At 41.2% G+C, this 24,996-nt stretch overlaps 1 long non-coding RNA gene across 1 annotated transcript; it reads left to right on the top strand.

Annotated features, from left to right (window-relative positions):
* Positions 1–1,998: 1,998 nt before the first annotated feature.
* Positions 1,999–24,189, top strand: LOC116829998 (uncharacterized). Its single transcript, XR_004374857.2, has 3 exons — positions 1,999–2,445; positions 14,680–14,758; positions 23,967–24,189. It is a non-coding gene; the product is annotated as an uncharacterized LOC116829998 (long non-coding RNA).
* Positions 24,190–24,996: the final 807 nt, after the last annotated feature.

Genomic DNA, 24,996 nt, shown 5'->3' with positions numbered 1-24,996 from the left:
CCCCGCCCCAGTTCACCTCTACTCTGCCTCCTCCCTGAACACGCCATCACCGCTCCGCTTCTCCCACCTCCCAGGTTTGCGGCGCCAATCAGCTGTTTGGTGCCGCAAGCCTGGGAGGGGGAGAAGCAGAGCGGGGTGGCGTGCTCAGGGGAGGAGATGGAGCAGAGGTGAGCTGGGGTGGGGAGTGGTTCGCCTGAGTGCCATGCCCCCCTTACTTGCTGCAGGCAGCCCTCCCCGTGCACCCCTGCCCCAGGTCCCTCTGCCTAAATGCCACTGATGACCGGGGCGGACAAAAATCCGGGCTTCACAGTTATCGCCGAAGGACCCAAAATGCTGCCCCCCAAATGCTAGTACCCTAGACGACCACCTAGGTTGCCTAATGGGTTGCACCGGCTCTGGCTAATGCCTTTCCTGCAGAGACAGACCTTACTCTGCTCTTTCCCAGTCTGATCCCACCCACTTTTATGACCCCACCATCCATCTAGGTCCCCAGTGGGACAGGAGATTGTGAATGGGTGCTGTGTCTCCACCACTTCCCAGATTTCTGCCCTTGATCCTGGATTCCACTGTCACAGTTGACTATACACTGCATGAAGGAATATTTATAGGTCCTTTTATTTACCCTAAAAATTAATATTTTTTTCATATATCTTCTCTGAATGGCATATAATTAGTCAACAGTGTAGATCAATAGGAAGCATGGAGAGAGAGCATCCTTAATTGAATTTACTAATTTGACTTCTATAAAACTGCCAGTAGGTTTTATTTAAAAGTTTCCATTTTTAATTGGGTCTTGAAAATGTCTTTAAGAGGTTAGGCATTCAGGCAATGTGTAACTTCTGAACATTTTTGGCTCTTGCAATATTTTTATTATTATTTGCATGTTCTATTGGCTTGTCTATCATATGTATATCAAGTGTGCTCAGAGTTCAGCATGTTAAACAAACAACAGAGACTGGCTGCCATAAGGCAACCCCAGTGCTGTGAGTGGATGGCAAATTAAAAGAAAACGTGATATAGAAAAACATAGTAACACTAGGAGTTAATTAAAAGCTGAAAAAGGTAAAGATTGTGACAAAAAGATAGTAGACAGGTCTGCAGTGAAAGATTAGATATATAATTAAGTGTATTAAAAATCTAGGTTTCAGGAGTGAAGAGATCCTTCATCTAGTAGCCGTTGAGAGATTTGACTGTATCTCGGTTTTTGCAACATCACAGTTCATTGCTTGTAGAACAAATTACATGGATTAAACTGGATTCATTTTCTTAGTGGATTAAGCTACCATATTCAGTCAGGTTCCTTGATTAACCCCTTTTCCCCGGTCCTTTTTTATAATGAAGAGGAATGTATCAATCAATAAAACATCAATGCAAGAATGATTTTTTTTATAGTTTTATGTTTTTATACCTATGAAAATTAAGCTTCCATCATATCTTTAAATTATTTTGTGAAGAGGCATTACACAGAAAAGGCTAATCTCTAATTCAGAGCCCCTCTCTTTTTTACATGGCATTCCTGCTCTAAAGCATGGAAACATTATTAAAAAGCACGTGTAAGGGAAAACTGTCTACAAAAGACCCTTTGGTGTATCTTACACGTGTTAGAAGATTGTATAAATACAGTTCTACTGCTGAAAGGGATTGTAAACACGGCATAGTTGGATCCCATGTTTGTCATCTGGCCAAGATCTGTATAATAGACATGTTCAATCTATGAATAAAAACTGGTATTTTTTCTAGTTGCCAGCTCTGCAAACTCAACTTGAACTTTGAGAGTCAAGCCAAGTTCTTTTTTTCTTCATGACTCATCATCAGTAATGAAGGTCAAATTAGACCCACTGTGACACCTGCACAACCTCCCCCCCTCCATCTTTAGATTAATCTCCTAGTGACAGCTGTGCAAACCCCATTGCCTTCAATAGGGTGTGCGTTGGTGTATTGAGTAGAAATTAGTAAACAACCCTGTTCATGATGCACAAGGAATAGAATCTCACTTAATCTCTTTGCTGTGTTAGTTCTGAAGTAGTAAAATGAGTAAAAAGCAGTAAAAATTATTTTTTGTCACTTAAGTGAACAGACTTTGACTACATGCAGGGAGCAGACCTACTGAGTAAGAAGGAGACATTTTACCCAATCACTTTAATTGTAGAATCCCATTTTAATTAGGTAGATGAGCAGCATTTTTCAGAGATTTTTACTAAGGAAAACATGCAGCCATCTCTAAAACAGTCAATGCTCCAGTCAGTATCAGTTATTACTATTGTTCTGGGATTGACTTTAGGGGAGGGGAGATTTGTCTGTGCTGTAAACCTAAAAATGCACAGAGAGAAAACACCTGATAGCACAGGCAGCTACAAGAAACAGTCCCCTGGTTCCTCTCAGAAGCATGATCAGGGAGAAGAGCTTGGATGCACTTTGCTGTATATTCAGGTTCAGCAGCAAGAGGTAAGTTCTTAGATATTTTGTTTTCTTAAGCAAGGTTAAGGAAACTTTTTGGACCTTTTAGTGAGGAGCATAGGCTTCAGGGTGTGGAGGAGGAAAAGTAGGTAAATTGAAAAATATGGTAAAAAGTTGGAAAATGTGGAATAAGATGGACAGAAAGGACTAATTACAATTGGTTGGTGATAGAGAAATGGTGCAGCAACTGGAAAAACAGGAGTGGGGAAGGGAAATACTGAGAGATCAAACTGGAAAAAAATAAGTAAGGAAAGAGAAGTTATGGGCTTCATGAAGATATTACTAGGTGAGGTTCTATGGTCTGTATTATGCAGATCAGACTAGTTTATCATAATGATCTCTTCTGGCCTTAAAACCTATGGAAATAGGAAGATAGAATAATGGAAGTACAAGCTAGAAAAGCTGTGTGGGAAAGATAGGAACTAGAACTAGAATATGTAAGGGAAAACAAGGGTGACCAGATGGAAAATGAAAACTTTGTTAGGTTACAGTGTTGGTCCTGTTAATTAAAAAGTCCTACTACTGTAATAATTTTTATTTAAGTTTCTAAGTACTGATCAAAGTAATGTTCTTTGTTTCTAACATGTGTCTTTGATATCCTGTTTTGGGGTAGAGGAGGGAACACTTGCCATGGTTCTGTGAACACTAGCTGTGGCTATTGATTCACTAAATTATATAACGAATTATTTCACTTTTGGGGAGAGAGAATGATTCAACAGGAAAAGGAAATGTATTCTGTTTGTGGCCTATTTTCCCTGAACTTGCCTGAACAGCCCCTAAGAAAGCTGCTACCTCTTTATGGAGGTTAGACATTCAGTCTGAGAGGCGCTGCAAGGATTCCTTCAGTTTAACTTCCCATGGGCAATCTTTGTAATGGCATTACTGAACATCTAAACTTCTATCTGAGAATGAGCTTACTGCTATTATACTATCTCTACAGCTCTAGCCTCAGCCTTAAGAAGATTAAGAATTAGATTTTCCCAGCATGATATCTATTGCTGGCAAAAGATACACTAGAAGTGGAACTGTTAGCACCAAGGAGTCACAGGGGAAGGGAAAATGAGACTTTTGTATTTCAGCTCCTCCAAAATGCAGGTTACCTTTAAAGTGTGCACATGAGCAAAGGACTGAAAGATCAAATGTCTATAAAAGTAATTAAAACAAAAAGTAGCCAGTAAGGAGCTATTTAGCAGCTCAGACTTAATATATGTTCAGTACAAATAGTTACAAACATAGAACTTGTTTCACCTTGATAGTTCCAGAGAGATTGAATTTACACATCTCTGCACCACAAGGGGCAGTTGTACCACTGAGGGAGCATTTTTCACAGGAGCACGCTGCTTTGGTTTCTAGCTAGGGCTCCATATGGAACTCCACTGGTGGAAGTTGTCTGGTAGACACTAGCTTGACCCTGTTTTCTCTGTGGTCAGAGTTGTTCATTTTCTAGGCTATGCCAGCCAGCTGTGGGACCTCTACAAATGTGAGGGTGGAAGGCACTTGTGCCATTGTTGCAAGACCTCTATCTCTAGTTGCAATTTCTGCCACCAAGAGACTGCACTTGGACTTTTTCAGCTTCTTCCAGGAAATCCAAAACTGAATCTAAACCAAGTACTGTAATAAATTATAAACACTTTTAGAACTGTTTGGTACTGAACGGGGTGGAGTGAGGCATAATAAAGGACTAATGTTTGCAAGGGACCTTCAACTTCTCAGATGAAAGAACATACGTAAGTGCAAAGTATTGTTAATGTAGAATTGCCATGCTTGGCATTCAAAATGGAATGTAAAGGAGATAGATACCTCTGAATTCTCTAATGAGGAATTAGAAATACTGCACTGAACTAAAATAAATACCATATACCCCCTAAGAGATAGGAAAACATCAGTAACAAAAAGGTTCAAGGAACTTTTTCAAGTGGGTCAATGGCAGATATTCAGGATTCCTGGAATGCATTCCTATATCAGTCCCCTACTCCAACCACTGAGTCATATTTCCTAACTATTGGAAAAACTGATCTTTAAGGCAGAGCTGTAATTAAGCATTTTAGCACCTGGGGCAGTCAATCATATATGCACCCCAAGAGGTGATACATGGGGGGCCATGCAGGGTCATGTGCCCCCCAGATTTCTACCTCTTATTTATCACAGAGGTTTTCAAACTGTGGAATGCACGTTCCTACAGAGATGGACCCCACAGTTTGAAAACCATTGCCTCCTCCTGGGAGACAGCAGATCAGAAGCTAGTGGGAGATGCTTGGGCCCTGGTTCTATGTGCTGTGGGAGTTGAGGGGGCCCTGCTTGGCAGGCTGTCTCTGCACAGTTGGGCATGCCCCAGTCAAGGCAGATGGCACAGCTCCAATCTGTGGCCTGATATGCTCTTGCCTCTATCCTGAAGGAGCTTGGCGCCTGCTGGTGACACCCCCTGGAGCTGGCCCCTGCCCATGGAGCCTGGCTGCCATGAGATGCTCCCCAAGATTCTTGGACAAGCTTAGAAAAGGGACAACTAAGGGGGGATTTGATAGAGGTCTATGAAATCCTTATTTACTTTTGCCACATGAGTCATGAAGTGTTATTTACTCCTTCTCATAACACAAGAACTAGGGGCCACCATATGAAATTAATAGGCAGCAGGTTTAAAACAAACAGAAGGAAGTATTTTTTTCACACAAAGCACAGTCAACCTATGGCACTCTTTGCCAGAGGATGTTGTGAAGGCCAAGACTATAAGAGGGTTCAAAAAAGAACTGGATAAATTCATGGAGGATAATGCCATCAGTGGCTATTAACCAGGCTGGTTAGCAATGGTGTCCCTAGCCTCTGTTTGCCAGAAGCTGGGAATGGGCAATGCGATCGATCACTTGATGATTGCCTGTTCTGTTCCTTCCCTCTGGGGCACCTGGCATTGGCTACTGTTGGAAGACAGAATACTGGGCTAGCTGGACCTTTGGTCTGACCCAGTAGGGCTGTTCTTATGTTCTCCCTAGAATACTCATTTCCCCTGGCAGCAGACAGTTGCTCACAGGGAAGATTTGCTCCCGCCAGCTCCAGAAACCAAGGCTGGGAGAACAGAGTAACCCCTAGGGTTACCATATTTCAAGTTCCCAAGTAGAGGACACTGTTGGGGGAAGGGAAGGAGTCTCTTTCCCCATCCCATCCCCTTCCTCATTGCCCCTTGCCCTACCCTCTATGCACCCTTTCCCTCTCCGCACTGTCCCCTGCCCCATCCACCATGCCCACATCTCCTTGCCTCACCTGTTTCTCCTATGCCTTCTCCTCCCCCTGCCAAATCCCATCCTGCTTCCTTCCCCCACTTCTTCCCAAACTCCCACTCCTGCCCCCCCCTTGTCCTGCCTGATCCCCCTCCCCTGGCGGGCACTCGCCATTGTACAGAAAACCGATGGTGGCTATGTAGGGCACCCAGCATATGTATCAGGTGAAGACAACCGGCACTATGACCCGGAGACAGTGTACAGCTGCAGAGGCAATGAGCACCTGGCAGGAGAAGCAGCTCTGCTCTCAGCCCGGACCCCAGTTTAGGGGGAAATGCTCCCCCCTCAACTATGCTGATGGACTCTGGCTGACACTGCTGGGCCCAATCCTGGGGGGGAAGGGGCTGATGCCAGTGGACCCCATCCTCTGCTGCCCCATTTTTGTGCTCCCACTGGCTCTGTGCCCTGGGTGACTCTCCTTCTCACCTCACCCTAGTTACAGCCCTGCTTTGAGGTCCTGATCTACAAAAAGAGCTCTGTGTCTAAGTTCCAATTCTCCTTTGAGTGATCATTCACATATACATTCCATTTTAGGTGTGTTTGTCTGTGTGTGCCGATCCACTCCAGTCAGAGACTTTTGCCACTAGGCAGCATGTGTTCTTGCTCTCCTCATGAGCCTAGCAGGGGGCATAAAAAGGGTGTGTCTGGTGCTGCTTCTCCGTTCTTTCTCACCACCCAGGGTGAAAGTTGGTGCTCCCGACGGCTTTTGCTAATGGTTAGCCAGACTTTCAATCTTAAACTTGTAAATAATTCTACATAGTTGTTAGTTTAGTTAATCCTTAGTATTAGAATAGTTTAGTTTAGATTTTAGTGGAAATCCTGGAGATTTATTATGGAAAAATCTCCAGGTTACAAAGAGTGTGCCATGTGCAGCAAGGCTGTGATCTCTGTCACTGACAGGCACAAAAACTGCTCAATCTGCCTAAGGAAGGGCATGCAGGGGACAAACATCTAATTCATACCTCTTTCTCCACTAGAACGAAACAGCAGAGGGGACTACCTTTTGGAAGTCCATTAGTGAAGAAGACAATGTGTCCTGAGCATGTGGGGCTAGAACCAGACCTTGAGTATGAACCAATGGATGCAGTACCCATGAGAAATGCCCTCCTGCCCATTTGCCCAGGACTCTTAACGCAAGTCCTCAGAGAAATATTGTTCTTCCTCTTCTCCCCCAGCCTCCTCCAAGCACTTGAACCTTTTCCTTATGAGAAACACTCAATCTGTGTCTTCATCAAAGAATTCCTCTGGTAAATCCTCTGGAACTAGTTTGAGACATCATAAACAAAAGCATTCAGCAGCTCCGAGGTGGCACTGTTAACTCTGGCTCCTCCAGAAGTCTGGTGCCTTCACTTGTCCTAAGCTCTTCTTCATCACTCCGGGCTATCTCAGCACTGCTGGCACTGCAGCTTCAACACTTACCTTCCTCAGTGCCTTCAACTCCTCAGGTCTGTCTGTCTGGGAGAGATTTGCTGTCTCCCCCTGTACTGGACTCTCCATTACTGCATGCAAATCCAGCATTCATCATGGCTCTGTCGGTGCATCCAGCATCCGTGGCACCACTTGCATCTTTGGTTCACTCAACAGACCTAGTATCTCCAGTGCAGTCGTTGCTGTCTACACGCTCTGCTCCCCTGATGTCATTGGAAGCATCATGAATACAGCTGGCACAGTCAGCACCACTGATGCAACCTACACTATCAGTACAACTGGAACCTCCAACATCATCACTTTGTTCTCTCAGACCAATGTCACCAGGAGCTCCTCTGGCACTGATGGCACCAATTACATCCTCAACATCTCTTGATCCTATGCTATCTCCTTTAGCAACACCCTCTGGGATCCCAATGGTGAGAGCCTCTCCCTTCCCTGAGGACTCCTACATATCATCATTATACTCTGAGCCCAAAGGACAAGTATTACATCCACATTCCTTTAGGTCACTTTATCATTATTGGGACAAGGACACAGGATCTAAGGAATTGTCCTCTTATAAGGAAGTTTCCATATGGTGCCTGCCTTTTTGGCCATGGCCTGTCCCAAGGGAGCTTAGGCGCTATCTCTCTCTTACACTAGAGGAGATCCCCTTCTCCAGTTCAAGAAGCTCCTGTCCATCTCCCCACTGTGTTGGACCTTATTGAGGAAGGCAAAATAATGGAGGAACCCTGAATGCTTCTTCACAATTCTATTCATTGTCTCTGGTCCTTCAAGATCTGATGAGATGCGTGGCCACTTCTCTGGAAGTATGGATAGGACTCACTCATACGAATCCACACACCCTTGACATTTTACAAAACTTGGCTTTGGGAAAAGTCACTCTTCCAATTAACAAGGCCTTGCTGAAGCTGGCAGAAAACCCTCTGGCAGACCCTGGATTCCATACCACCAACTGCCAAAAGGATGGACCGATGATAAAGTCTACCAGAAGGGCTTTGATTATTTTTTTCAATCATCCTGTTTCCAACTTCTTGGTGGTTACGGCAGCTAATAGGGTGCAACTGGTAGGAGCACTCAACATCTCTTTCAAAGAGAAGAAGCATAGAAGACTAGTTCTCTCAAAGGCTTGTTCCTCAGCAATGCTGCAAATGAGGATTGCCAAAAGAGCTTGATAATTGGTTGAGTATAATGCTTAATTTTTCTGTGATCGCTAAGGTTTCAGGCCAACTGCTGGAGAAGGATAGGGAGCAGTTTATGGCTCTGGTCTCTGAAGGATATCTCATGACCACAACTTCATTCCAGGCAGCTATCAATGCAGACAATACTTCTTCTTGAGCCATGAAAACTTCCTTTTGGCTCCAGGAATCCAGTATACTAAAAAAGCAGCAAAACACAGTTGAGAATTTGCTGTTTTAGGGGTTTATTTTTTTTCTCTTTCAAAACTAATGATGATATGAGTACTGTGAGAGATTTCCAGGTGACTTGGTGATTGTAACTGGATTATAAGTCCCTAGCAAAGAGTCCTCAACCGTATTAGACCTTACTTTCAGCAGAAATCTCAACACTCCTCTAAGAAATGGTCTAGGTCTTCTCGCTGCTGCCAGATGACATTGTCTACAAGAGGCTCTTCTCACCAGACGTTGACAACCACCAAGCATTCAGGGTGACTGTTTGCTTGGTGACTGCATAGTGATGTCCATCACTTTTTAAAGAGCTTGGAAGGAAGGAAGCAGATGTGGATACTCACTGCTGTAAAGGCAGGATACATTATCCAATTCACTTCCCTCCCTTTCCCCAACCCACTATCCCTGTCCTTTTTCAGGAGCCAAATCACAAGGCCATATTACTGTAGGAACTACAGTCTCTTCTGGAATTGAGAGTGATAGAGGAGGTTGCTTGCCATCACAGAGGGAAAGGATACTAGTCCTGCTACTTCCTGATCCCCAAAAAGGCCAGGGTCATTCAATCTTAGGAAGTTGAACTGCTTTATCCAAAAAACCAAGTTCAAGATGTTTACCTTTGCTTCCATTATTCCTTCTCTGGACAGTGGAGATGGTCATGCTGTACTCGATTTATAGGATACATACTTCAATGTGGCAATACATCTGAGACACAGGAAATACCTTTGTTTCATAGCAGGACACACCCACTCCCAGTACACAGTGCTCTCCTTTGGCCTGTCATTGGCCCCAACTGTCTTTAAAAAATGCATGGAAGTAGTAGTGGCTTATCTGCATTGCCTCAGTGTCCAAATTCTCCTTTTACTGCTCCATTGGCTAGAATGTGGAGCCTCAAATGTCCAAGTACAGCACAACATTCTCACTATCAGGCAGCTGTTCACTCATCTCAGCATGAAACTGAATTTGGTGAATCAAAGTTACAGTCAACATAGCATATAACATTCATAAGGTAGACCAAGATGCCACAACTGCGATGACCTAGATGCCAACTGTAACAGGGCACACCTACGCTTCTGTCTTGTCTCACTGCAACTGTGGAGACACTAGTTGTGCATTCACAGTGCCATTTATTTTGAGTTCCCTCTCCCAACATCATTACAGTCCCTATGCAACAGTCTGTTTACAATATCTTCTGTGCTTTTGGCCCTCTTCTCAGGACCTGAGGGAACAGAGGTTTCTCTTCCCTGAGGCTTCCATGTGACTGGCCTCTGATGGGAAACTCTGATTTGGGGCTCCTTCAAGTTCTCCTGTTCAAGCTGTTTCACTTTGGATAAATATTTAATTTGTCACTGAGCCAGAGCAAGTAAATGACTTTGTAGTTCAGTGGGTAGGGCACCCACCTGGGAGACCCAGGTCCAGTCACCTTGCTCCAAGCACTCTTTCATTATGTATCAGCAGTGGAACAGCTTCACCAAGAGAGGCTGGGGGGAGCCTTAGGCTATCCCATAGTTCAGTGTTTACATTACTCTCCTGAGAGGTTTGGGAGACCCCTGTTTAAATCTTTTCTCTCCCTATGCACTGTGTAGGGGGAGGACTGAACGCTGGTTGCACACATCCTAGGTGAGGACTCTAACCTCCTCTTCCTCCTCCAGCTTTTTTGTATGGAGTGAGGCCGGCACCTCACTCATTCTCACAAGAAATTATATAGCCACCTAATCTGCCTGTCTCCAGAAGAAGAGTAGAAATAGGCACCTTCCTGCAGTCTAGATTTAGGCACCTAACTCTGTGAGGGGACGGCTGTTAAGACACTTAGGTCTCCCTTCATCACCATCTCCCATTGGTTAGCTTGAGTAGTTCCCTGCCTAGCGTGATGGCTTTTATAGTTTGCATTCTTAGGTAATTGTCTCTCCCCATTTGGTGTATAAGGAGCCTAAGCCCCTAACTCGCATTTTGTGGATTCCATTGTTGTTCATGTGATTGTCTAGGTGCCTAAATGTTAGGTGTTGTGATGCTCAGCATCTGAGTGTCCTAAGTGTTTTTGTGGATCCGGGTCTAAAAACAAATCCTCTCAGCTCCTGATGGTTTTCTGACATGTTACAGGCCAACAAAATGGGTATTGCCCCCGCCCCCACCCCAAGGCAGTAATGATATTTTAAAATGAAAATAGACTCATCACAGTTGGGCCAACAATGAAGGAAAATTATAATTTATGTAACTCCATAAATAACCATTGTTTTCCGATCTGGAAAATGAGTCATGCCAGAAAATTTAAAAAGCAAATGCACTTAAACATATAAACCATCTGGCTGAAGTCAAGGGCCATCAGAGTGCAGTTTGATGCTCTTTAATGAAGACTACAAATACAGCATTGGCAATGAAGACAGATTTGTTAGTGAGTAAGCACTTGGATTCAGTGAGATTACAGGTGACTAGCAAAGATGAAGTGAATGAGACTTGGCTAAATTTGAATTTGCTGCTGGAGTCTTTGTGGGCAATGCAGGCTTTATCAGGTGGAATGGGTACAGATAGAGGCAAAGGTGCAGTGGGCTTATTTTTCTCCCCAAAACTCTTCAGACTTCCTTTCTTTTCCTTAAATTTAAAACACTCTCTTCCTGTTGGCCCTGCTGAATTGCCTCTATTTTTAACCACATGGAGGTAAAATTCCAGTCCTCTGGCTTTTTACACCTTGTATGCCAAGTACATTGTTAACAACTGTTGCCAATGAAACAGGGAGAAAATGATTTTATTGGCATCTTTTCTTTTAAATTAAAAAGACACCTAAAGCTGTTCTTTAACAATAGAAAATCCCTGCTAAAAACCTCTCATCCCATAAAGAGTGTCAGGTGCCTCTAAACTGGGCTTTTTCAGATTCAAAAGGAAAGTAGATAACCCTAGGATTATTTGCATGCCCAGAGTTACTGAAGCTCTTGTCCATTCAATTGATAAACTGGAAAAGTATGGACAGTATAGAAAAAGGGAGGGCAGCAGGTTGTGCCAGCTTGATAAAATGGTGGAAATATGAAAATGAATTCAACACGTGACTGAATATAAAGAAGCTGCAGGAATTATTGCCCTTCCTTTTTAATAAATCTGAACTGAAAATCCTCATGCTCACTCTTCCTGGTCAAATCACGCGTTTCTGAGGGAAGACAAACATCCACACAAAAATGGAAAGACTCCATTTAATTAAATTACATTATCTTCTGTGATCACTACTCTGTAGAAATAGTCCCATATGTATACACTAGATTAGAAGGCCACAAGAATGTCAATGATAACTCCTCTTGGAGTCCTCTGATCTTTTCTAGTAGCTCCTCCTTGTCTTAGTTCTTCAGCATCTCTTCTTTTTCCTTGCCTTATTTCTATTCAGGGGCCTGCTGGCTCAATGTTGGAGAGTGAAAAACACTGAGGAGCTTCCCAGTCTTCCAGCCTCTTGGGACATTTCTTGGTAGCTTTGGGGGCCAGTATGTAAACAGACACATCTCACATACTATTATAATACTCCACCTCTCTACCGGGACAGAGGAAATTAGATGGAAACCATAGATCACAAGAGTGTCTATTTGAACCCAGGTAGTTTAAAGAAGGCATAACTAATCAAATGTATAAGCATGCATCAGCTCAAAACATTTTTATTATGCTTAAATTATTCACAGAATATTGTTCTTAGATAAACTCTGGAACAGTAATAATAATAAAAAGAATCAAATGCTTCATAGGGAGTAGCTCTAGCTCTCATAGTTAATGACCTACCCAGTCTTTCTAAGATAATGAATATTCCCCAATATTAACTAGTTCTTGAACAAAATTGTGCTTAATACTGGTTAGCCAGATTATTGAAGAATTCTATTATTTATTTTTAATAGTGGAAGAGAATCCAGACAGGATTAGTTATGTAAGCAGAGTCAGGATGAGCTCTACCCTGATATCTGGTGGTGAATTGTGGTGTGTTGTGGAAAAGAACTTCAGGGACTGATCTTGTTTGCCTAGGCACACCCACCCTGCCTAGCATGAGCCCACAGCAGCTCAAATGATCACATTGGCTGCTGTGGGATCTCCAGTTTCTCTGTTGTTGAGAAAGGAAGAATAAAGTGTTGTTACCCTGATTATGTGAATCAAGGCCAGTGGAACTGTTTTATGACAGGGGGACTCGCCATCAACTAAGTAGCATTTGCTAGACAAGGGACATGGGTTCCAAAACCTAGTGAATTGAGAGTGATTGGGGACAGGTATTTGTACTGGATGGTATGGGCCTCTTTAGCAGGCCTGAAATACTAATTGCTGCACCACCTCCACCTCCTCTCTACTGTGGAACATCAGAGCTAATTTTAATTCTATTAGGGAGTCTAGTCACAGGCTGCTGAGCTGAATTCACTTTGGGTTAATGGTGCACCAGCACTGAGACTCCCCTACTACAAGCTGAAATCACTGAGTGCTGTAGGGGGGCCTGAAGATATGTTGCTGAGCAGCTGGTGAAGCAAAGCAGTTAGTGGAGCGGCTCATGGGACGGCTGATGGAGTGGCTCACAGTGAAGGCTGCAACAGAACCCCATGGAGAGGTGGGGCAGTCAGTCTCGGACTACATAAGGTGATCCTTAACACCACTGTACCTTCTCTCCCCCCAGGCTGGGAGGTAAAACTCTGCAGATAAACTTTTGAACTCTGGGGCTGCACTGACCAGGGACAGAGACTTTTGGGTTGTTGCACTTCGAGTGATTTTTTGGGTTGCTGGACTTAAGACTATGAGGGGAAAAGGATACTGTCAAACTTACTTGGGGGTGGGCCTTTTGCTCATGGTTTGTGTTATGAAACCTGTTTGTGGTGGTTTCTCAGCATTATGCTGCATTGTTGCTACACTCAGACGCTGTGCTTGCAAGAGGGGAAGTATTGCCTCTTAGAGGCGCCTGGGGGTGGTATGTAATTGTCCCAGGTCACTGGGTGGGGGCTCGAGCTGGTTTTGCATTGAGTTATTGAAATGGAACTCCTAGATATTGAACTTGGCCCTTATTGCTACCAACTCAGATGGGCGGACGAGTTACAGTTACAAAAATAAGGGGAAGTTCTAACAGAATAGTTGAACAAAATGTAGGCTTCATCACAGAAACTCAGACCTTAAAATGAAGAGGGAAGTTTTGTAGATGATGATCTAGAAAATTCATTAATACTTGTTCCTTTTTACTTTAAAATGCATATTTAAATACATTTTATTACCACATGTCAGTTTAGTATGATAGGAAGTTCATTTCAAAACTGATGGAGATCTTTTAGTATGTGTGAGACTAACAGATTTTATGACCTCCCTACATAGTTGTGGCTGTGTGATGCAAAGCGCCTGTGCTAAAGGTCATCTGCTTATAGACCAATTACTGGATAAGCAGTGTTTAGGAATATATATATATTCATCCATCTCAATTGAAAGTAAAAATGGTTTGAGTGCTAAAGGCCAGCTCTAATTTACGTTGCAAATCTTTTGGTGTTTGCTGTGTTTTTTAGATAAGAAAAACACATTGATGTTGCTTGTTTAGGATATTTTTAGACATTATTGGATCAGTCATCATTGTTTTTATAACGTACACCCTATTTTGTAAATGTAAAGTAGCCCACCCTATATGCCTTAGATGAAATAACGATCTGTGAACTCAAATCAGAAATCTGCAGTATATGCTTCTCATGTAAATTATATGAAAATCCAAATTATACTCTATAGGAGAGTGGACCCAGCAACATTACTACTGTCAACTTCTGTCTGATACAATCATCAGCTCATCATCTCTTTGCTTTTATATTTTATTATATCTGCATTAACTGAGGACAGGTGGCTTTTCTGATCCTTCCAAAGGCAGTGATTGGCTACGGCTCATTTTCTTTTAGACTGAACAATGGAAACCCATGAAAAAATATGAGACCTAACTAAATTCAGGGGCTGGTATAGTCCATGTGAAACAGTGGATCAGCTGTGTGAAACAGCCTGTATCTATCCAAGCTACAAGACTTGGCAGGCCTGTAGCTGGGAGCAGCTATTATAAATATATTCACATAGCTCTCAATATCTGCAATATGGACTTCTGTGTTTAATGTTCTAATTCTTCTTTCCTTCCTTCCAAATGTTAATGGCTCCAGTTAGGGCTTTTATCCAGGAATACCTCATCTTGAAACTGGGTCTCTGGATCAGAAATTGTCATGATGCAGGAGATCACAGGTAAACTCTAGAGTCAATAGCAATGCTCTTCATTTGCCTCTAGCAATCATGCATGATACACACTAATTGTGTGAGGAAAAGTCAGGGCGGCTCCAGGCACCAGCCCAGCAAGCAGCTGCTTGGGCCAGCCAGTGGTGAGGGGCAGCACATCTGGGTCTTCGGTGGCAAAATTCAGCACTAGGTCCCTCACTCCCTCTCAGAGCGAAGGACCTGCTGCGCAGTTGGCACTGAAGACTGAAGCGGCGGCAGTAGAGCTGCAGATTGTGATCGCGGCTTTTTTTTTCCCCCTTTTTGCTGCTTGGGGCAGCAAAAACCCTGGAGCTGGCCTGGAAAAGGTTATGAACTTTTGGAGTGAATGAACCATACTTGTCATCTAGATTGACACCTAATGTCTAATTACAATTTAGAGACAGAAAGGAAAGTACCTATGCAGATAGATACAATGTATGGGGACTGTATTAATTTCATTCTGCATTGTTCTTGCTTTAATGTATAATACATATAAACAGTATTTGAACACAAGTACCTTATTATTCTTCAAGTGTATCTTCAACTTGGTAAGGGTTCACAGAAATCTTAATTGATGGATCACCTTTTACTTAGTTTGATGGCAATAATAACTTATTCAGAAGACACTCTTGAGAATTAATGCTAAGAGCCTGAAATGTCAGTGACTGGCTGTTATACTTGTATTCTTCCAGCTAGAGCTGTTCATACATTTTTCTTATTCACTCTAGTTTTTTTCCTGTTAATATACTTGATACTGGACAATTATTTTTTTTACAATGTTTTCTCTATCTTTTTCCTCTGCCCATGGGAGAAGAATAAAATTCTGATTTGATCATATACTGTAAAGAATGAAAAATATTGACACTTGGTTTAGAATGGAAAAATACTGGATTTTTCTACACCTGGTTTTTTTTTCTTGTTTTGTTTTCCTTCATGGATGTCTGTCTTTTCTTCTTATGTCAGTTTTAAAGGTTAGAATGGAAGGGGAGTCAACAGTTATTTATAGCAATCTAATGAATCCAAGGTGAAAATCACCATGCCCTTCAAAAAGCCTTTTAGTTAATAGGGCTCTGCAGCAGCACAAGGTCCATCCCCATAGAAAAAAATGCAGGATCCACAGGTCCAAGTAGTAGTCTGGTTGAAAAAAATGTCAGTGAAACTTTTTCCAATTAAAAAACATTTGAACAAAATGGATGTTCTCATGACATTTGTTTTCTTCTTCATCATCCATCCATTATCATCAAAAAAGGGGAAAAAAAAGAAAGGGGGCGGGTAGATAACTCAAAAAGAACAGAAGTACTTGTGGCACCTTAGAGACTAACAAATTTATTTGAGCATAAGCTTTCATGGGCTACAGCCCCACTTCATCGAAGTGGAAAATACAGTTCTTTCTCTCCTGCTGAAAATAGCTCATCTTAACTGATCACTCTCCTGAGTTTATCTCCCTGCTCCTGCATAGGGAGTTGAACTTAGGTTTTCTACATGTCAGGTAAGTGCCTGAACCAATGGCCTATTTGGTATTAGGCCACTACCACTTCTTGTGCTGCTACTTTTGCAAAAGGCACCTAAATTCCCTTGTGACTCTAGCTTCCCCCACCCCCCAATTTTCTTTGAATTGATTTAGTGAATTTGTGTCAAACTTGTGAATAGTTTCAGTTGACCTGAAGCTGGATTTTTTTTTGTTTGTTTTTTTAAATAAACTTTTAAAAAAAAAATTCACTCAGCTGTACTTGGGCAATAGCCATGAAGATTGTGATATTTTGCTTCGTCTCCTCATCTTTCAGGAACAGGAAAAGGAAGGTTCAATGATATATTCCTGGCTTAAATTTTTTTTTAAAAAAATTCCACCTCAAATTACTGGGAGAATTGGACTTGGATTTGTGACTAGCTTTGTTGCTCCCCAAAAAATGAACTTTGGGATGATTTTACTATTCACTAAAAAAAAAAAAGAAAAATTCATCCAGCTCTAATGGTGATCAGCTTGGGCCTTTAGTCTGTATCCTTTCCATATCTAGTACTGTATTCTATGAACACAGGCACTAAAGAAGCTTACTTCTAGTTAGTAAGAGCACATTACAAGTTTCTAATGAGGGAACTGGCATTACATTTGCCTTGAGCTAATATTACCAATGCTTGGGCTGCGTATCAGTCACAGCAACGACCATTGTATTGCTCTGATCCTGCACCATTGGCCTCAGTGAGCGAAGGATCAAGCCCTATTACAACCATGTTATGCAGTGTCACAATACTGTGTTCCTGTGCACTATAGCAGCATACATTCAAAATAATGTTTCTAATTTAGTTCTACAGCACCTAACTTCTCAAATTGTCTCTGCCTCCCACAATATTTAAATCCTCTATGGTATGTGCTAATTTAAATTTGTAAAATAATTATTAAAAGCCTTTAATATTTATAATGGATCTGAAACCTTCCTAGTAGTCAATTATTGATTCCCCAAATGATTTAGCCCCATCAGCTGTCATAAATATTTGATTTTTCTTGGAATAAAGAGAGGTGTTTCTTGTAGATTTTTATTATGCTGTATCTTGCCTTAGTATGTTTAAGATTTGAAGTGCACTGGCTTTTAATTAAACTCGCCTTACTTCTATTTACTTAGGTTTTTTTTTCCTGTTAATTGATTGTATTATTGCTTTTACTAAAAGAACAGTGTCATCTATTTCACCTGAGATTGTATAGAAGTGGTTATGTAACCTAAGGTCCCAAGCCTGACAAGATCTACATGCATGCTTAACTTTATGCACCACAAATATGCCCATAACTACATGCAGTGTAAAATTAAGTACGTGTCTGGGTCTTTGCAGTACTGGGGCCTAAGAGTTTGTCTACAGGGTGCAGTAGTGCATTCTAGGGACTGTGATTTCTAAAGCACATGAATGTGTTGTGCATTAATTGGTCTGTGTAGGCCCTGCTGATGGGCACTAAATGTTCCTAGGTACACTTTAACGTAACACTATTTCAAGCAGCAGTATGTTAAAATGCTTAAAAATAGGCATGCTTGAGTACCTTTCTGAGTCAGTCAAGGGGACCATAATGCATTTTAGTACAAGCAATTTGCAAGGTAATATAGCTAGAAACAAGACATGTAGGTCACACTTCCAGGATGGGGGACTGTGTCCTGAAAAGCAAGTTACCCTGAAAAGGACTTGGGGGTCATGGTAGATAATCAGCTGAACATGAGCTGATTGTGTCAGCCTCGTTAGCCTCAGTGTCGCACTATCATTGGAAGTAGAAACGGGAAAATATTCAGTAGGAGTAGGGAGGTGGTAGTACCTCAGTATATTGCTTTAGTGAAACCATTACAGAAACACTATGTCCAGTTTTGCTGCCTGCACTTAAAAAGGGATGTTGAAAAATTGGAAGGGCTTCAGAAACAAGCCACAAGAATGATCTGAGATCTGGAAAGCCAACTTCTATAGTGGGAGCCTGAAGATGCTCAATCTATTTAACTTAACAAAGACAAGGTAAAGAGATGACTTGATTATATGCTAGAAGTACCCACTCATATAGGCTTCTAATAGCACAGGGCTCCATAACATAGCAGACAAAGATATATCTAGCATCAATTTCCAGCTGCTGCATCATCTTAAATTCAAATTAGAAATTGAGGGTAATTACTAAGTGAAGTGGTGGATTCTCTAAATCAAGACCGGATGTCTTTCTGAACGAGATGCTTTAGTTCAACCAAAAGTAGTTGGGCTTGACATAAGAATTACTGTGTAAAATTCTATAGGCTGTGTTATGCAGGTAATCAGACTACATGATCATAATGGTCCCTTCTGGCTGTGAAATCTATGTAGTAAGGCCTTTGTTGTATTAGCGCCTAAACTACTGTCAACTGATCAGAACCACATGTCAAATATTTAAGGGAAGCATAGATTCTACGCATGTGTATCAAAGGGGGTAGAAATAAGTGTGATGTTATACTGAATTTTTTTAAAAGTAACCATGCAGTAAAAGGTTGTACCGTAATGTGTAAAAAGCTAGAGGCAGTGTTAAGATTGTGTGTGTGTACCTTTTAACTGTGGCATTTCCTGACATCTCAGTGCTTAACCATTTACTTAGGGGTTACTATATCTTAAAAGCAGATTAATTTAAAACTAAAGTCAGCCCCTAATTTTTTATCTGGAAGTAAATCAAAAATATCAATTTAAAATGATAGCATCCATAGACATGAGCTACTAGTCATTTGCCTCTGAATAACTGGAGACAGAGTTATACTTTGTCATGAATCTCAAGGATGCAGATTGATCTTGTGTTCCTACTTAATTTCAAATAATTGGAGTAATAAACAAAACCAGTCTCTGGGTCTTTTGATCTTGGTTTTCTCTGTTAAACACAGCTGAACAATTTGTTTCCATATCTCAAACCTCCTTCCACAGCCACTAGTTTAGAAGTTCAAGGGTGTTTTAGATTTGAGCTTCTGTAGGGGGCCCGTCTCTCTAAACAAAGACACTTGATTCAGTGTATCTCAATGAGCAAGCCTTTTGCCAGTCTCTGAAACACTTTGCCCTCAGATCAAGGAGTATATGGCTGTTAGATCCCATGGTCATGCTGTTGTCGTTGTGGGCCTACCTTTATGGCACACCTTTTCTATTTCAGGAGAGTTACAAAACTGTCATCTTTTAAGCTGCATTAAAAAGCCCTTTTTACTTAAAAGGTGAATGCTATACAGTATCTCAACTTTCCTTTCATCCCAAACACTGTCAGACAGGATCCTGTGTGTGTATGAGAATAGCTTGTGAGTAGCTGGTATCTCTGCATGTGAGGATTCTTGCTTGATTAGCTGTTGGTGTCAAATGTATTTACTGTGATTACTTCTACGCTTTAAAAATGTACAATGTTTTTCTTTTTTGTGCTATTGGGAGATACAAAATGTTATAACGTAACTTACATTTTTTCTGGGTCAGGATTGAATATATTTAATGAGTATGAATACCTGCTTACCTGTGTGTGTGTTCTTGAGATCCATACTTTCCTACATGCACATCAATAATTAGTATCGCATGTCAATATTTATCCCCCTAGATTAAGGTACTGTTAGATCCTGTAGTTTCTTTAGGTTTACAGGGGAACTGTGACTCTGACCTAAATAAGTCACTCTAGAAAAAGATTTTATATTAAAGGATGATTCAATAAACTACTGCTTGAATATGTACCAAATTTAAACACATTTAACAACAAAACTAACCACGTTCAGGTAGCCCACCTGTACAAAGAATCAATAAAATATATCAATAAAAATTCATTGTTGTAACACTGTACATAAAAAAACTCAACAAAAATGCAATCACCAAATATAATACTGTAATAAAACATAACAAAACACATCACAAGCTCAGTCACCAAGGTATTGGCTTTACACAGAGTCATAATTAATTCATATTCTGCCTCTACTGTGAACAGGGGAAGTATATCAACAAAGAAATTTTTCCCTTCATGACTCCTTTTCTGCCAAATTCCAAATGAAATGAAACCAAAGCAGGTGCTCTACAAAATTTGATTCAGATGAAACTTCAAATACTAGAGCCATTAAGCATACGTTTCCTAACTAAAAATGGCTTGTATGCAAGCTGTCCTGACTGTCTGCATAGTCTAGTACATAAAACAGCAGCTCAGTGAGTTGTCAGAAAGCTACTGAGATAACTAAAAGCAAAACCAACCTTCTCTGCCCTCTGTTCCTCACCTCAACACAATGCCTGTGTGGATAAAATAGGCAATTGGGATCCTGAGTTCAGAAGCAGAACAGCTTTTTATGATCAAGTCACTGCAATAGTTTTCAGGATTTACAAAAATGAGATGTAATCATTTACTGTTTAGAAAAATAGTAACCTCCTAACCACCCTGCACCTCATCTCTCCACGCTTATTTACATTCACCAACTGAAAAAATAATTTTTTCTTTCCTAGTGCATTTCAGCCATAGTTGTACCAATGTCTCCAGTGCATACCCTGAATAACCTGATTGTGCTCTGCTAAAATGCATGGGGACTGTGTGGACAGAAGTCTCCCATTCGGACAGAAGCAGTGTTCATTCCCAGTGAATGTCAGTAGGTTTGCAACTACAAATATTATAGAATGGTGAGATGCACGTCCTAATTATACCTTCACTATGCCTATAATGCAACCACAGTGACTGGCAATGGTGTGTGAGCAGAAAGAATACAGCTCTACTTTCAGATCCCAGGGTAAATTTGCAGAGATCATGGTTAACAAAACAAAAATATTGTTTTAAAAACTTCATAATCTGAGCAAAATTGACCTGAAGTCAATGAGAAATAATAAACATGACCTAATCTGCAAACTCTTAATCACATGCTTAAATTAACTCTGTTACCATGAGTAGCCCCACTGCAACCAATTGGGGAACAGGTCTCCGCTTGTCAGCTGCCCAGAGCTATTAAATAGTTAATAAAGAATTTTAATCAAATAAATGGTAAGTAATAAAACTTTCCTCTTTGAAAAAGCCTTTCCACAATAGCAAGAATTACACTTGCGATAGCGACAACCCCCATCTATCCCAAAATAAAATCAGATCACACATACAACTGAACAAAAAAATACCACAAGCAGTTTTCTTACCCTAAAAAGAGAGGAAATCCACAGCCTCCATAAAGTCCATTGAGGACTTGCTATTCCTATTAACATTAGATGGAAGGAGCTCTGACTGTGGTGATGAGCAACAGTATAAAACCCTATGAGAGACCGATAATATTAACGGAACTCTAAGTGCTGATTCTATTTTTCCATGACCATGCCAGCCCATTAAAACAAGTCATTCCTACAGAGTTATGTAGCAATAATAGTTTGCTAGTGCTTAGAGAAGTCCTTGAAATGCAACTTTTATAGGTTGGATCCTTCAGCTTTGGTCTTGTGCATAAAATGCTTCTCTCATCTTTATTTCCGTTCATTCTACAGGACATGCATTAGGTGTAAGGGTACATCTCACAAGCATTTTGCATGTCAGTCCTTTTAGAATAAAATGGGAGGTACACCTGGAAGTGCAAATAGATCCTAAGTTATCACAAGTCTTTATTCCTCTTTTTTAGCGTCTGTTCTTTTTCAGTTACATATTCTGTTACACACTTACATGCTAGGTGCTATATCTCATCTGAAAGTTCTGAGAACAAACATAAAAATGGGCAATGAGACTAAAGTGACCATGGAAAATTTTATATGCCATTAGCAAAAGTCTAGTTAGCAAATCTTTCACTAATGGGTGAGTTGGAGTGATAAAGAGTAAACTGGAATAATGTGTCTGTAACTCTTAGCATGAGTGACAAGACAGGCTGGAGTATTTTGCACTGACTATCATTTTGTAGAGCTGGAGAGCCTTGCCAAAAGTGCATTAGAGGGCAAGCTGAGATATTAATAAAACATTAATTTTCTTTTTTTCAGAAGCCTTCAGAATGATAATTTAGCTAAACTTTTCATCTAGGCTAGTCTCCATAGGTGATTAATGCACTTTAACAGGTGTACCTAATGTGCATCCGAAAGGATAACAAATAACCTAACTTTCTTAAGTGCTTGTTTTGCTGCGATAAAAGTGTATTTAAGAAACTGCATATGTTTTATAAGTAAAGAATTAGAAGGCCACATTTTATAGGCATGAGGCACAATGATTTTTAGACTTCTGAGTTAATGTATTTAAAACATTGCTTAAGGCCATATCACTGATAGTAGCAAAGTGGTAGTTATAGATCATCACTGATATTTAAGAAATGATCTTCTGTTTGTCAGCTGGTTCTCAGATACCCTCAAAGAATTTTCGTACGGGTCATGTAGAAGATGCAATGTAGAACCAAGGCTTAACCACAACCAGAAATGGAAGAGAACAACATCTGAGACAGGCAGCCAAATTAAAAGTAGGAGTCAGGAGAACAATTTTTTCACCCTCAGTACATAATTTGCTGGGAAACTATATGCTGCGTGGTGGTGGTGGGAGTTAGACTTGAAGATTTACAATCTACCTTACAGGGGTATTTTGAAGATGAATAAGCTTATTTAAGGCTGTGATCCCACAACCATTTATGCATGTGAATAGTCCCTTTGAACTCAGTAGGACTACTCATATATAAAATTAAGCATGTGCAAAAGTATTTACAGGATAGACGCAAAGGCCTGTAAACAAAGCTAGTCAAAAATTTTTAATGATGAAATATGGTTTATTGAACCAAATGAACATTTTCTTTGAAAATTTCCCAGTTTCATTATTACAAATTGAAAACTGAAAAACTTTTAGGTTTCTGTAAAAATTCTTGGGGTTTAATAAAAATGTTCTGCTTTGGAAAACTGAAAAACATTTTTTGCTGAAAACGAAAACATTTAATTGGGGGGGGAAAAAAAACCAATTCTCCCCCTACCCTCCACAAAATTTCCAGTAATAAAATTTAGTCCAGCCCCCTCATCCCCCAGAGTATTTTGGATGGGTCACAGCCCTGCAAACTCTTACACATGTGCTTAACTTTACTACTGTGAGCAGCCCATTTCCTTCAATGGGACTTTGCATGGCAACAAAGTGAAGTGTTTGCAGGTGTGAGGCTTACCCCTGCTTGAAGCTAATCTGCTCCATCATATCCCAAGCTGCATTCTCCGCAGTGTGCTGCAGGTCTTAGTGGACAGTCATGCTCAGAGGAAGTCCTGATGCTCATTTTATGCACTTTGCCCTGAAAAGCTTTTTTCCACAAAAGCAGGCTAAAATCACCAAAAGTTTGAAAAAGAGCAGGAGTTGTAAAGAAAACAGTTCTAACAAGCTCCATCCGCTGTGCTTTTATTTTCCACCTTTCTCCAGGTATGATCACACCCTTCTGATTTACCCTCCATCTGTGATCCTATCCTAATCTTTAATCTGTGTCCCCTCTACCTCCTTCACCTGGACCACTTTCTCAAGACAACATCTCTTGCCTTGCCTACTGGCTCATCCCTTCCTTCTTCGTAAGTATTCTTCCAGCTTATACTATGAACTCTACTCCCTTCATGCACTCCCAACACATTTCAGCCAACGTGGCCTTTCTGAGTTTGTATCCCTAGTTCTTCCTCTGACTAGTACTTTTTAATTTTTCTTCCTAGACACCAGCTACTAATTATTCCAACTGCCACTTCTGGGTAAGCCTGCAGTAGTGATGGTAGAAGATAGAGACTGGAAAATGAAAAAGATCTATTATCTCTGTTGGCTTTGTAGGAATGTAGGAGCAGACAAGGAAGTGTGAGGCAGCATACAGATCCCACAATGGACAACAAGGGATTAAGGAACTGCTCTGAGCTAAGGGAGCTCCACCTTGCCACACCTGCAAGGCATGCACAGACTGAAGGAAGAGCTTAAAAGGGGAGCAGAGTCACTCAGTTACTGGAAGATTAGGGAAGAGAACAAGCCTCCAGCTCCTAAGGAAAGGGCTTTCTGAAGGTAGGAGCTTCCCTGATGGCCCCTCCCTGAGGGCAGGGCAGGGCAGGGCCGGGCCACATTCTGGCGTATCTTGAAGGGGAATCCTTCTCCTTTGTCCCTAAGAACTCACTTTATTTGTATTAAATTCCCCTTGCTTTTTTGTTCAGGGACTATCCTGGAAGGGGAGAGACTTTAAAGTGACTTTTCTGGAGAGTAAAGTCATAGGAAGAGGTGGAGCAACCATTGGCTGGAGGTACCTGATGGGAAGAGAGATGCTATGCCACATCTAGCCACAGGGAGGTGCTAGTGGTGAGTCAACCTATTTACAGAAGAGTTAAAGGGTATAGGTGGGATCCATAACCTACTAGACTCAAATACTGGGCATAAGAATTGGTTATCTGGTAAAGAAGGCACCATGTTAAGGAAAGATTAATGGCTGCTCTCCCAATTGACCACTCAGGGGGTGGGGGGATTTCAAACCTTCTTTTAAACACTTTGGATAAACTGTGTAGAGGGAAGGATATTCGGCTGAACTGGTAACATCCTAGCAAAGGAAAAATTATTTATTTGTGGGATTATTCATTTTCTCTCCTGAAATGACAAAACAATAAAGTGTGGTTGGTTTTTGTTTTTTATGGAAACCACTCTAAGTCAGACAAATGATAGTTTGAATGACGCTGTCCTGTCTGAGCGCTATGGAACCTGACAAGGGGAGTAGTTTTGGCTTTTTAAGTTCCTGGACAATTTCTTAGGTTAACAACTACAGACACATGTTCATGAGGGACAACAGTAAGTTTCAACAGCTATAACAAGCCTTCTTCTGGCATGA

Source organism: Chelonoidis abingdonii, chromosome 1 (assembly GCF_003597395.2).
Source record: "Chelonoidis abingdonii isolate Lonesome George chromosome 1, CheloAbing_2.0, whole genome shotgun sequence".
Classification (NCBI taxonomy): Eukaryota; Metazoa; Chordata; order Testudines; family Testudinidae; genus Chelonoidis; species Chelonoidis abingdonii.
Note: the sequence above shows the minus strand (reverse complement) of the source record. Positions and strands in the feature narration are given on the sequence as shown.